This window comes from Passer domesticus, chromosome 10, assembly GCF_036417665.1.
Source record: "Passer domesticus isolate bPasDom1 chromosome 10, bPasDom1.hap1, whole genome shotgun sequence".
Taxonomy (NCBI): Eukaryota; Metazoa; Chordata; class Aves; order Passeriformes; family Passeridae; genus Passer; species Passer domesticus.
The window spans coordinates 35,999,665-36,013,283 of record NC_087483.1 but is presented as its reverse complement, the minus strand read 5'-3'; the positions used below and the strand labels follow the sequence as shown (position 1 = coordinate 36,013,283).

The 13,619-nt window shown below is 39.5% G+C and overlaps 1 long non-coding RNA gene across 2 annotated transcripts in view; it reads left to right on the top strand.

Annotated features, from left to right (window-relative positions):
* The window catches only part of LOC135309187 (uncharacterized), a 61,919-nt gene that overhangs the window by 18,211 nt on the left and 30,089 nt on the right, over positions 1 to 13,619 (top strand). For both annotated transcript variants that reach the window (XR_010369486.1, XR_010369487.1), the window contains exons 6-7: positions 8,412 to 8,520; positions 10,570 to 10,723. This is a non-coding gene — a long non-coding RNA (uncharacterized LOC135309187). The remainder of the gene's footprint in view (positions 1 to 8,411; positions 8,521 to 10,569; positions 10,724 to 13,619) is intronic.

The following is a 13,619-nucleotide window of genomic DNA, read 5'->3' as shown; positions in this document are numbered from 1 at the left end:
TCATCCTGCTTTATAACATAGAAATCCAACTTTATACCTTAGAAAATGTAACAGCAGACAACAACTGTGGCACATGAAAAATTTCTCTGGTTCTCTCCCTAAGCCATATATTTCAGACCTATCAGAAAAGTGGTCAAAAAGTTATCAGGCTCCAGTTGAATTAAGGTTTTCCCATGGAGGTTTTGATGTGTACTGGAGATGCAGCTGTTTCAATCAGTTTCACAGACCCATGTGTTGTGCCTGGGTGCCTGCCACTGAAGACAGGTTAGTGCTGCCAGCTTGCTGGAATGTGTTTGTCTTTCTTTTTAATTGTTTACTTGAAAAATACTGATCCAGGGGCATATAGAGTGGCTAGAGGGATCATTCCCCTCATTTGGATGTCTTACACCGCTTCACTGAAGGCGAAGATTTCTGATCTGTTGGTCAGCAAGTGACTCAGTCTTCATTTTCCCAGGATTTTCTGTAGTCAGAGAATAATTTCTGAAAACTCCATCTTGTACCTGAGGCTGCCTCATCTCTCCCTTTCGAGGCTTGCCCCCAGAGTATTTGGAGGAGGGTGACCTGGGCAGGTTTCCTGGAGAACCTCTGTCTGGTAGCAGCAAATCCTCCTCTCCCCTTGAGGGTTCATCCAAGTGGTCTGGGAATGGGAAACAGTGGAAAAGTGGTACAAATCATTTGTATAGCAGCAAAGAAAATGTCCACTTGATTTTGCACGTACAGAGGATGATCTGCACAATATTTCACTGAAATGTCTCTACGTCTTGAAATGTAGCTTCATCTTTCTCTTATGAATTCTTTCAGAAATTACTCTTCAAAAATGTGTCAAGCCATGTAATAGATTTGTGTGACTCTGACAAATTGCAGGAAGGAACAAAAACATTTCTTTCTCCTTACTAAAAATAAAAGCCAATTTGAGACTTTTCAACGTGAATAGTTCTAATTTAATGGCATCTCAATAGTCAGATCTTCTCAGTACATCCAATGACAAAACACACAATCATTTGCAGTGGCCTATGTGGCATTAAAAGAAAATGAACACATTGATGAATGCTCCTGAAATAAATTTTACTCTTTCCAAGGCTGCAAGGATTTTCAAATCAGTTGCCTTGGATTTCATTTCAGACAGCACTGAAATGCTTAACTGTTACTTCACTGTCCCCAAAGATTTTAGCAGTTTATTCTTCACTAAATCTGTGCTGAGAGATATCCAGAAAACTGAAAATATTATGACCTGGGTGCAAAGAGATGTTCAAACACCTTGGATGGTACCATCCAGTAGAAAATTATATGATGCTCCCTTATTTTTGTAACCCTAAGTATGTCAGTGTCAAAGGACTCTGAAGAGGCTTTTTCCCTCTTTATTTTCAGTACATTCTTGAAAAAAACAAAGCTAGAAGTAAAACCACTGAGTCAAGATTTGACACATATATATTCTCACTAAAATTTCTCTTGAATACTGATTTGTTTGTACAGGTTTGGTTTGCATATAATCCTGTACTTGTCATTGAAATGCTTTCCTTATCAGAAACATGACAGAGAAAATGAGTCTTCTGTAAAAGAAAACACTCAAAAAAAATGGTAAATGTCTGTATCATGGATTCTGAGAGCTTTCTTGTTAAGCTGTATTATTTTCTTTTGCCACTAAGCTCAAGTGAGAGCTCTTACTTCATATCGTTAGCTTATGAAATCTCTTTGGTAAGCCTGGCTTATTATTGGTCCTGCCACTTATCCAGCCTGATTTACAATGGTGGTCAATGGTTTTAGCTCCCTGTGACTTAAAGGGGACTTGCAGATGCTCAGCAGTTTTAAATATCAATCCGGTAATTTTTTCAGCAATTTATTTTACCCTTTGATTTTTGTAGTATTTTATGAAATAGTATTTTGGCTGAAGTTCTCCACTGTTGGCTCGGATGTCCCTTTCTTCCCATGGGAAGGAACCTGCTTTGTAGCCAAAAGTTAACAGTTGTCTCATACAAAAGGTATATTTTAGTGCTAAAAATAAAGTAACTCAATCATAATAGTAAGAAATCTATCAGCAAGTTCTCTGTTTGTTATTCTATGAAATTTGCACTTATCTTCTTAAACTTTGTTCCTCTTTTTTAAAACCAGTTGTTTCAGTTATTTTTTCCTTTTGGACTGATTTTGCTATCACACAAAAGTGTGTTTGGAACATGTCTGAAAACCATACAATGTCATAATGTATATTTTGATACACCTAGAAGGGCAGATAAGTCTCTAGTAGTTAACTGTAGTTACCTTTGTCTCTATATCCCTAAACAGTTATAAAACTATGGCACTTGAGTTGTAGCTTTTTACAGAAAACTGAAGTCACTGGAGTTCTGTTCACCTTGTGCCAGGTCAGGAGCTGCTTTGAAGTGCAGAGCTGTGTACCTCTGTCAGATTTTTTTTCTTGATAGAAACTATTAGCAACTCACTCACAGCCACTTTGTTGTTCTTTGGGTTATATCTTGATTTAGGTTTGGTTTTTTAAAAATTTTGTATGCAGATTCTTGAATTCTCTGTTGGTACCCCAAATTTTTCAGCATCACAAGTGTATTAATGAGTTCTTACAAAATGCTTGGAGGTGCAGTTTCAAAGCAAGGGATATTAAAGGGTTTTGTGGGATTGTTCAAGTAATGATCTCCCTGAAGGGATATTCAATTCACTCTCTGTCTACTTTGCTAATGATGGCCTGAGATACTGGTAATTAGATCGGTATCTGTTTAGTTTGTCAGAGGAAGAGGAAACCAGGAGAAGCTGACAGGAGAAAAAAGAAAGGCTACATGATGGCCCTAGATATGAGGTTTTTCAGCGTGTTATAGACAAAGGCCCCTGTCTTGCTGGTTTGTAATATAGACACAGGAGTAACAGGAAGAAATCTTAAGAAAAAAACACTAAATGTGATGTAAAAAAAATCCTCAGTTGTCAGAAACTCTGAGCTATTGATAAACACCCAGTTTTCATTGCGTATGCATTCAATAGCAGAAAATCTGATGCATGTATGTAGCAGAAGGAGGTGTGCAGTGTGTACTGAAAGGCCTCAGTGCAGAGATAAAGGTGAAGGGAGAAGTTGGAGATGAGAGAAGTAGCGAGGGAAAGTGAGGAGAAGTCAGGAAAGAAAGATTGACTCAGATATGGGTGTAAAGAGATGGAACTGAGAATAGGATGGTTAAAGTACAAGACAGGTAGGCAGGGAAAATAACACTAGGGGAAATGAAAGAAAGAAAAATTGCAAAGAAAGTTGAAAGAAAGTAATGTGAATGAAGAAAGATATGAGAAAATAGAGCATATTTGTGGTGCTCTCAAAAAGCTGTGTACTGGCACACTACAAAGACTAGAAAGACATAAAGAATTCCTTTTTCCTTCTGCAGAGAACAGATTTGTGAGATTGAGATGGGAAAATATGGCTCTGAACAGTGCTTTTGGGAACAGTGAAAATAATTATTTGCCTCTAAAAATTTCAGTGTTTGCAAGAATGGCACTGGGGAAGAGGCTGGTGGGAGAGTGTGGTCCTGGCAATGCAGTGGTTGCTCTAAGCAGAAAAGCTACATGCCAAATTATTTAATTTATGAACAGATCTGACACCAAACCCTTACTTAAGAGTTGCATTGGGATTCCATCATCAAACCTGACAATGCTTTTATTTATCTGCTCAGACCTTGGCTTTGCTTCAGCTCCCAAACCCTCCCCATCACTTTTTTTCAATCCCAGCTGTGCTTTGTGGCAGCACAGGTTTTGGCAGGAGGCTTTTGGAAGCAGGTCCCAGCCCCAGAGCCAAAATTACAGGAGATGCTGCAGGACCCCATCTCTGTGTGAGAGGAGCTGCAACCAGACTGCAAGTGGGATTTTGGGTTTCCAGGAGTTGCCTTTTGGGACACATCAGGAAGCTGCATTGTTTATTTGTCAAGTGGGCATGGACCTGCACCTGTTTTTAGTGGTTTCTTTGATATCTGAGATCTTGTAGGGCATTGTGTTTTCAGCTGTAGGTTTAAATAGAAATTATTTTTCTAAGGTGCAGATAGCATCATGAGCTCAAATGGGAGGCCACATTCTGGAAGGTACCAAGGATTTTCTAATTTTTGTCAGAATTTTATTTGTCTTGGATTTGTTTTGAAACTCATTTATTCCTGGTAGAATTTATTTTTACTTACTCGCACATATTAGAAAGAACTTTTTCTTTTAACTTTATTAATATAAACATATAAAGAGTCTGCCTAGAAAGGCATGTAGAAATGAGCACATGAAGAGTTAACACACTTAAAAATCTCCTTGGTTGTCAGAATAATTAATGCTTCCAATAAACATGCTAATTAGTTGACATGGAGAATAATCTTCCTGTGTACATGTTGGACTTTTTCATATTATCCTGAATGCAAACACCACCTTATCATATCCTTACCTTTGAACACAACCTCTACATCATTTCCTGGGTTTAGACACTTGTTATTGACTATACAAAGAGCAGCAAAAAGACTTAATAAAATCTGACAGCAGGCAGCTTTTCCTGCCTGGAAAGATTAAGTGCTTAGCACTTTGCATTTCAATTACCTAAAACTAATGGAAAAAATATTTTACATTTTAGCCCCTTATTTGGCAAATTGCTTGTAGGAAAAAATATTTCTGATCTACAATTACGTTATTCTTTTAAAACTGGTTGAAAAGTGGGTTAATCTATTGGCTGCAATATATAACACTGCTTTTTTTAATTAAGCAGATATTATGCAAATTTTAATCAATACTATTGTGTGTCTTCTCTCTGCTAATTTGTTCACTGACAGAAGTTTAGCTCTTTCCTAATCTAAAAGTATATTTTAGCACTGCTTGTATAAATTGTTTCCTATAAGTCATGCCTATTCTAATCTTCATAAATTAGCTAAAATACTTTCTTATGCTTACCAATGCCCATAAATGAATGCAATCAGTAGAGATTTTTCTATTTGAATGGTCATTATATGGAATAAAACACCAACTTGAATTCCAGTTCTTCATTTGTTCTGTTTGAGCTCAGAGTTTTTCATGCAGAAGAATGGCTATTTAAAGCAGCATATACAAACAACTTGAATCACACTGTTTACTGAATACTCTCTCCATAAATTATAATCCTATCCTTCTTTTTCAGTATTACATATTTCAGTTTCAACAAGTGCAACAAATCTCTTGGCTTATGGATAAAGGACTTGCCAATTTCAATATCTGAAGTGCTCTCTCGCAGAGCAATCATGTATTTCCCTGCAGGTACATCTTGGTTTAAATATTGTTAGCAAGAGTAAAAAGATCATTTTCAATCATGAAGGGAATGATGCAGAACATGGCTGGAAATGATATATGAAGTATAGCATAATTTTAAGGGTAAAGGCCTTGATGTTTCTGAGTTACTCAGTCAAATATTCCTCCTGTAGCTGTTGATGACATCTCTTGAGTGATATTGCCCTTTTAGCCTGGGCAGTTGCCAGCATTACCCTCATTTATCCTCTTCCTTTGGGACTAGAAATGATAATAGGGGTGAAGTATTCCTTTGAAGCAGCCATATTTATTAACAGATTGCACAAAATTCTGTTTCCTCTGAGTGCAGTGGAGGTGAGCTACTCTTAGGGGTGCCTCAGCAACGAGTCCTTCACTAGAAGGGACAAAATACAGTCTGCTCCACACTTGCCTCCTGCCACTTTGCTTGGTTTGGGGTGTCTTTCCTGCAAAGCTCTGGTTATGTAACCAGTGCTGAGAAAAGTCTGCTTGTGGGAACACCAGAAAAAAAACAGCTCAACAAAGATGTTGGGGTTTAAACTAATTTTCTCTCTGTAGTAGAATAAAACTGCTTCTCAAGACACAGAAATCTGAGAGAATCTGGTACTTTTGGAAGCATTTCTGCATTAGGCTGCAACTGTCCTTTATGTGAAAATGGTTGAGCCAAACATCCAATCCAAAGTTTCTGTTATCTTTGTGATTATGGAGCTTCCCGAGGATGTGGGAAAAGGCTCAGGTAGCACAGGAACACAAAGCAGTTTCTTCTGCTCCTTGGTTTACAAATACAAGACACATCCAACTGCTAGCAGTTCATGCATTAAAAAAAGAGAAGAGTTTTCCTTTATATATTCCTGACCAGATCTGTTTTAATTTTTCTGAGAAAAATGCAGGTGTAATTTGTTGCAGATTTATTTTGGTTTCAAGCTAGTGATACGTGGTATAAATAATGTCTGATATCTCCACATTGCTTCATGAAGTAGAAAACTGACTCTATAAGATTTTATAAACTGCCTCACAGGGATGTGAGCAGCAGTCTGTCAGATGGCAAGGCGCAGTGGCTCAGGAATAGCACTGTGCCTGGGAAAAGGGTGATGGATCATCCACTCACCAACTCCCTGAACTATCAGGGGATATATTTGACTGATTTTCAGTTAGGGAGCATGTAATCTCAATCACTGTCCTGAAAAAAATTAACCAAGTTCCAAGTGCAAGGTGCATCCCACATTTCCTCATGATGAATATGGGTTTGTTAAAATTACTACGTGGACTTTTACTGTAACAAGAAGTCAGTTAATATGTTGTAGCATTGGATGAAAATTATTATGAGAAAATCAGAGATATTTTGTAAATGGGAAACTTCTCATTTCTGATTTTTTTTCTGTTTAAAGTGGAGATATATACTTAAAGCTATTTATGTCTTGATGGCGACGCAAGCATTTTACATGAGCTGAACCTTTCTCTACCTCCTCTACTCTACTGCAGTCTAACACAAAATACACGTTTTCAACCCTAAGATTTAAATCAGACAGGCAAAGATACTTAATTAGTATTCAGTAGCTAAGTTACTCTGCAATGGAAAGGGCTGATTGAAAATTTGTTTGGCAGTGTTTGCTATACATTTCTCACCAACACAAATGCATTTATTTCAGATTCTGTATAATAATCAACAGTTAGCAATCTGCAGCATGGAAAAGATAATAGAGTAGTTTGAGATTGCTGTTTCTGAGAATACTCTATTCTCTTACCATTTTCAAATGCCTCTACTGAGGTAAGGGATGGTAAAAGGGGAAAAAGGGGAGTTCCTCTGGCAGAAGAGCTGTGGGCAGAAGTCAACTCATAATCTCCAGTATTTCATAAAATGTGCTTATTACTTACACAAAAAATGGGCAAAGAGTATTGTGGAAGTGAATTATGGCTGCTGCCTCCCTCTTGTCTTGGCAACACAGAAGCATCACCTCTGAGACCACAGCCTTGAAGTAAATAGATAGTTTCAATTATCTAATTTTTGCAATGAATGAGACCTGTTTATTGGAAATCTATACATGGTTGGCAATGGCAAATGGTAACTGTGCATATATCCAGTGCAGTGCTGGTTAATTTACAGCCTCCTCTGAACTATAAAGCAGCAATGTTATTTCTAGAAATGAACACAGGCAGTATAAGTAGCCATAGCAAAATAAGCAAACTTTGTCTTTCTTCTTAATGGCTTTAAGTTCTTTGCATTTACATTTATTTACAAGTGAGCCATGGCTGGAGATCCTCATCAGAGGGTCAGGACCTTTTATGCCACAGTGAATAACTGAAGATAATTACTGTTTTGCTGAAGGATTGGACAAAGTTTATAACAAGATGCCACATGTGAAAAACAAGGAAATAAGGGTCACATTTGCAGCAGTAACAGATTAATAGATCACACAGACAAGCTGACAGCAGCTCGTGACAGCTTTACCAGGAATTGTTCTCAACAGTGCAGTGATATTTTACCATTAAGCAGCTCATTGTAAGTTTTGCATGTGGTTTTGCTCTGTAGTCCCTAAGTTATATACACAAAAATGATGGCAAAAACCTTATTCTTGGCCTCTATTTGACAGAGAGGATTTTGTGCAGTGAAATATCTTGCTCAGGTCAGCGTGGAAGTGTTGCCACTTGGTCAGGGAGCCTGTGTGACACGAGATGTCTTGTCATCAGCAAAGCACCTTTTGACTATAACCTTAATCCTGCTGCTATGGGAAATCTCTAGGATAAGCAAAACCACTGATAACTTGAAGGTTAGGATAAGGGCACTTTCTCAAAAGACACTGGAGAATGAGGAGCATCCAGAAAGGCTCATTCCTTTGTGTCCTACCTTGCTGTCCTGGATATCAATAGCTACATATCCAGTTAAAATGTTGCACTGTTGCACAGACAGGAATGTGTCTAACAAAGACACACAGATAGGTGTGAGACACTATCTGATAAATGGAATTCTAGTCTACAGGGGCTTATACAAACTACAAGCTACTGCTTCTGCTGTGTGACAGGAATGGGGACCATGCTGGGCATCAACCACAGGAGGGGTGAAGTCTGCAAGCATTTTGCAATTCTTTTTGCTTTCCAGTGCTGTAACTCCCTCCTCGTGTGAATTCAGCTTTAACTGTCTGATTCTTACTGAAGTGTTGAAATTCTTGCAGGAATAGAGAGTTTATCATCCATGTCTCATTGGCAAGAGAATTCAAGTGTTTTTACATTTTCTTTCTGTGAAGATATTGAATAGGAGACCATAAACCAAGCAGGTGTGGCGTAAGTACTGTTTCCCTTCATTGCTCCTAGGAAGGCATCTTTCAGATTAGGAATCAATTAAAGAAATTAGCCTATTCCATTGAATTGAGCTCAGGGAGACATGCAGTGTCTCCTGGCCAGCAGCACAGACAGGTGAAAGATAAGTCTTAATGTACTGTGGTCTGACAAATGCCCTGGGTCTGGCTTTCTGCCCGCAGAAACAAACCATTAACTAGAAAGAAGGAGCAAATTTTGGAACTGTGGCTGGATCTTGTGTATCCCTGTAAACCTAGGGACATAAAAAATCTTAGGCAAAAGGCATTTTCTTATTTTCAGAGTAGTTCTTCTCTTTTATGGGAGATCTTGCCAATGTAAGTGTGGAAATCTTCCAGCATGAGATTGAAATATTTCACCAGCATGGATGACAGTGCATCCCTGAATGCATCTTGTGGATTTATTTACTCTTTGGTTTATAAATGAACATCAAATGGGAGCAGTCCTCTTGTAGCAGACTCAACCACCACCTCTTGAGTAGCTGTCATTGCAGCCTGTCAAGGAGCCCATTTGACCTCTGGTAAAAAATGCAAAGGTAGTCAAAATCTTTGAGAAAACATTAGAAAGGCAGATCATTAAAACTCTGGGCAAGGTAGTAAAACTAGTCTAGGGGCTACAAGAATGAGGAAAAGCTTTGCAGAGCCTGCCCAGCTATCTGCATATTTGGGAGTGGCACGCTGACACAGGGAGCACAAAACAGCTACACATGAATTGTCACCAGCATTTCTGGTTCTCTTTACAGCAGAGCTCAAAGACTACTTCTGACCTTGGTGGGGCTTTTTCTTCCCACCATCTGCACAACTTAGAGATGGTGAATGCACAGCTAAAGCAAGCAATCCCAGGCAATGTGCTCTGGGTGATCCTGCTTGAGCATGGAGGTTGGACCAGATGATCCACTGTGGTCCCTTCCAACGTGACCATTCTGTGGTTCTGTCACTCTCTGAAATCAAATCACAGAGATTACATGTGGGCACTTCTGGTATACTAATGGCAGAAGGCAATTAGAAAAATTAGGATTGCATATTTTGTTGGACAATTAAAAATGGGACCATAGAATGTGCATTTGATCTCCAGTTTCAGTTATGGCACTGCATGTGTTTGACTTCAGAACTATTGATCTAAAACTGATCTCTATTTTTCAATGGCAGAAAATTACTATCAAAGAGCCATGAAGGAAGTCATGACTGCTGTTGGTCAACATGCTACCCTGGAAAGAGGACTTGCCTGCATCTATGCTAAGATAGGAAGTTTCTTATTGATATGTTCTGCCAATTTAGATACAAAGATAATCAGTCTTTCAGTAAAATGGCAGCCCAACATCCAGGTCAATAACAGGGTCCTCCTCTGGCAGACAGAACAGAGCCAACCTTTTGCCAATATTTTGTTTACAAATATAGAAAATGCCAGTCAAAAAGATCACATCTGCATGGCTTTATACTGTATACTGATCAAAGAATATCTAGTGTTTATTAACCAGGGAAATGGGCTTGAAAAGAAAGAGAAACGTAAATGTTGTGTTCAAGGCAACAGAAGGCTCAGAAGGGAACCAGTCAGCAGCAAGTGAATATCCCTCCTTTAACTGGGAGCACTGGTGCACAGGCCATTCCTGCTGCATTTCCCTGGCTCCTGCTGCCTGCCCAGAGTGAGGGTGTGATGGCACCTGGATCCTGTCTGCATGAACACACAACACCCCTTGTGTAGCACTCAGCACCTCCTGTGGGCATGCAGATCATAGAACACTGGCTTGTCCCCTTGTGCCTGCAGTGCAGAAGAGAAGAGCTGCTGGGAATTATTTTTGAATAGAAAATATGGGGAAATCCTTCTCTTCAACAACAGCATGTCCATAAAATGATCTCAGAAGGACATAATAACTAATGCATTTTCATTAAGGATAAGCCCAAGATTTAATGAATAGTTGAGCTGGAAACTGTAATATTTAAATTTGTTATTTCTAACTTTGTCTTCTTTTTGCCTTATACAGGCCATGAGATTTATTAAAATTTTATGTAATTACAGCTTTGACCTGTAAAATCTGCATGAATGATTTTAACATCAAGGATGGTACAGCCTTGAGATCCAAACTTTAAAGGAGGCTATGAATTATATCCTTAGTTATAAATCTTCATGGGATTGATACTTGATGGAAGACTGCAGTCTGCCACAGCACAGGGTGAGATTTGTCACTTTTACTCAAATTTAGAGAGTACATTGCATTCCATGTCTGCTCACTGAAATTAGAGAGAGATGATGAAACATGGTCCTTTCCAAAAACCATCCCAGAAAGGTGCATAAATAAGTACTAGAACCTACTAGAAAATAGATGGGTGTAGGTAATGCTTAAAGGTTTATTTTGTGTCCTGCCAAAAAAATGGATACTTTAAGATAATATGAGGGAAGATTTTCCCATGCTATTATGCGTTTAATTTCATTTTTATGGCACAGTTTTTCATACTGTACATGGTAACTGAATGCAGCACCTGGATTAAAAACATTTATGTCTTGTTTCCTATGGAGGGAAATCAATCCTCTCTATTCCTTGATGCATTTCCTATGGAAGAAAATCAATTTAATGTATTTTCTTTTATGCAAGTTGGTTAGTGACTGTAGGAGGGGGGAAATGATAAGCTTTACGTGAGTGTAATGAAAGAAAGTTCTTTTGGCTGGCAATTAAAATAATTAAATTTAGAATGAACACAATTATGCTTTCAAGAAGAATCCAGGAATGTAGTTTCTATGAGGTTTGAAATGGACTTTGTAGTGAGTGGGGACAGTCATGTGTCAGCCACCAGAATTAATTCAAGGAGACTGCAAGGAAATGAGCTTTAGTGAAACCCAAATTTGATAGGTGCCCAAATGCCACTTCAGCCTCCTGAGAATTTTCCTTTGCTTCTCACTAAGGGATGAGAATAAAACCAGCCTCACAGAAAAACATGCAGAAGATCTTTATTATATATAAAAAAAAGATGTTCTTGTCCCTGCTGTGTGATTGCCTTGTTTTCTTTTTCCCCAAAGAATTGATGATTGAAAACAGGGAGATAAGTCATTGTGGTTCAGTTCAAGGCAAGAAGAGGGGATCATGCGGCAATGAAAAAATGTATTACAAAATAAAAATAGCCTGATCAAGTTATCTTGATCTCTGATGGAAACACAAACTCTGCACCGTGTTGAAGGAAATGAAATATGGAAATTCAAGCACCCCAATTTCAGCCTCAGCCTCCCTCTGTCACCCTGTGCTGGCGAGTGTCCAGCTCTGAGCTTGCACATGAAAGACAAGGAGGCAGCAAGAGGCCTTCCTGGGGCACACGGGGCAGGGGAAATACTCAGGAGTAATACTTTAATGGATGGGGAACTGCAAAGAGGAATCCGTGCCCCTGGTGATCTAATAAACCCATGGCAAAGGCCAGATTTCCATGAACAGCTAATTATTTCATTAGAAACTGTTCTGAAACACAAACTTTCTGTTGAGAAACTGCATTTCTTCAGGAGAAGATTCCCTGGACAAATTTTAGTATTCTGAAACAACTGAACAACAAAAATGTTGTAAAAAAAGCCCAAAAATGGGCTTTACTAGTGTATTCCTCCAAGGCAAAAGCAGACACATTCTCTGTCACTGGTGTTGATGTCAGTGATTTTTCAGGCATTCTCAACTGCTGCTTTTGCCACTGGTAATTATTCAGTCTTAAACAGCAAACTCTTATTTGTGTAATGAGGTAATATTCTTTAAAGTAGTTCTCATAAAATTGCACTAAACTTTCCTAGGATTTAATATCTTTTAATTTCTTTGTTGCAAATCTGCTGAGTTTAGGAGTAAACATTTTAAACATTTTTCTCTGCAAATCCACAAATCAAGATGCATTCTGCTTGACAGCCCCTCATTTGTAAAGATGTTGTCAGTCAGATCTTGTCTTCAGCAACATCTTTCTTATAAAGCTGTCATTTTGGGGAGTTTTCAGTCAAGAGGAGAAGAGACATTAGAAATCAGAGCTTGGGATCTGCATGTAATATATGGACGGGGGTAAACTGACTGCCAAGAATGCTCTGCACCCACGACTGGGGCATGTTAGCACCTCCTGCTAAGATAGGGCAGAGTCAGAGTTTTCCCTTTGCTTTCTCAGAGCTGCTTTCCTTCCTGCTGCACCCACAAGGGCTGGGCTGATGGATCCAGCCCTGGGTGGGCAGGAGGGTGCCCAGAGAGGTCTCACTTCAGGACAGATCACCTTCCCCAGCGTGTTTCCTGGAGAAAGCCTCTCCCAGGACCATGCCCTGTAACTGCTGCTTGCTGCTTCTCAGGGTGAAGCTTCCATGTCCTGCTGTGCTTCCCCAGGACCTGGGAGCTGTGCTGGCTCTGGGTGCACTGATGACACACTGCCCTCCTCAGCTGAAACCTAAACACTGGCGTGACCGAGGGCAGGACAGCTCAGGAGGCTCAGAGTTCACAGGAGAAAATAGCACTTACAGCTCTTTTTATACCTCCAGGCAGTATTTAGCCAGGAAACCTCTGCCTTCTGGGTCCATCCATCCTCTCAGGTGGGAAGAAAAAAAAAAAAAAAAACAACCCAAAAAAACCCCACAAACAAACAAAAAAAAACAAACAAAAAGCCCCCTGATTCTGTTTAAAGAAGAAGCTCTGAACCAGGTTCAGAGTGGAGGTCAGGCAGCTCATGAGGGGCATTTAGCAGGTGTGATGTCCTGGGCTGCCTTTTGGTGCTGCTTTGGGCAGCATCTGTGGTATCTCACCTCTGTGAGAGCCAGGTACAGCCCTGGGAAGGAGGAGTCCCCTTCCCACTGTCAGTAGCTGGATTTAAACCCGGTGACTCAGTGATCTCTTTCCTCCCTGCCGAGTGAGAGTATGGAAAACAGGTAAAGCCCATCTGTGATTTGATTTATGAGAGAAAGGGTACTAGAAGAGACAGCAAAACAAAAGAGGATGTTGCATGATTTCCTTTATACTATTTCCCCTTGATGTTTGAACCTTCTGCAGAGAACAACAGGCAGGGTGCAAAGTCCCCCAGAGTTTCATGGAAAAGAGGAGGAAATGAGGGAAATACTGCAATATCCATGAAGTT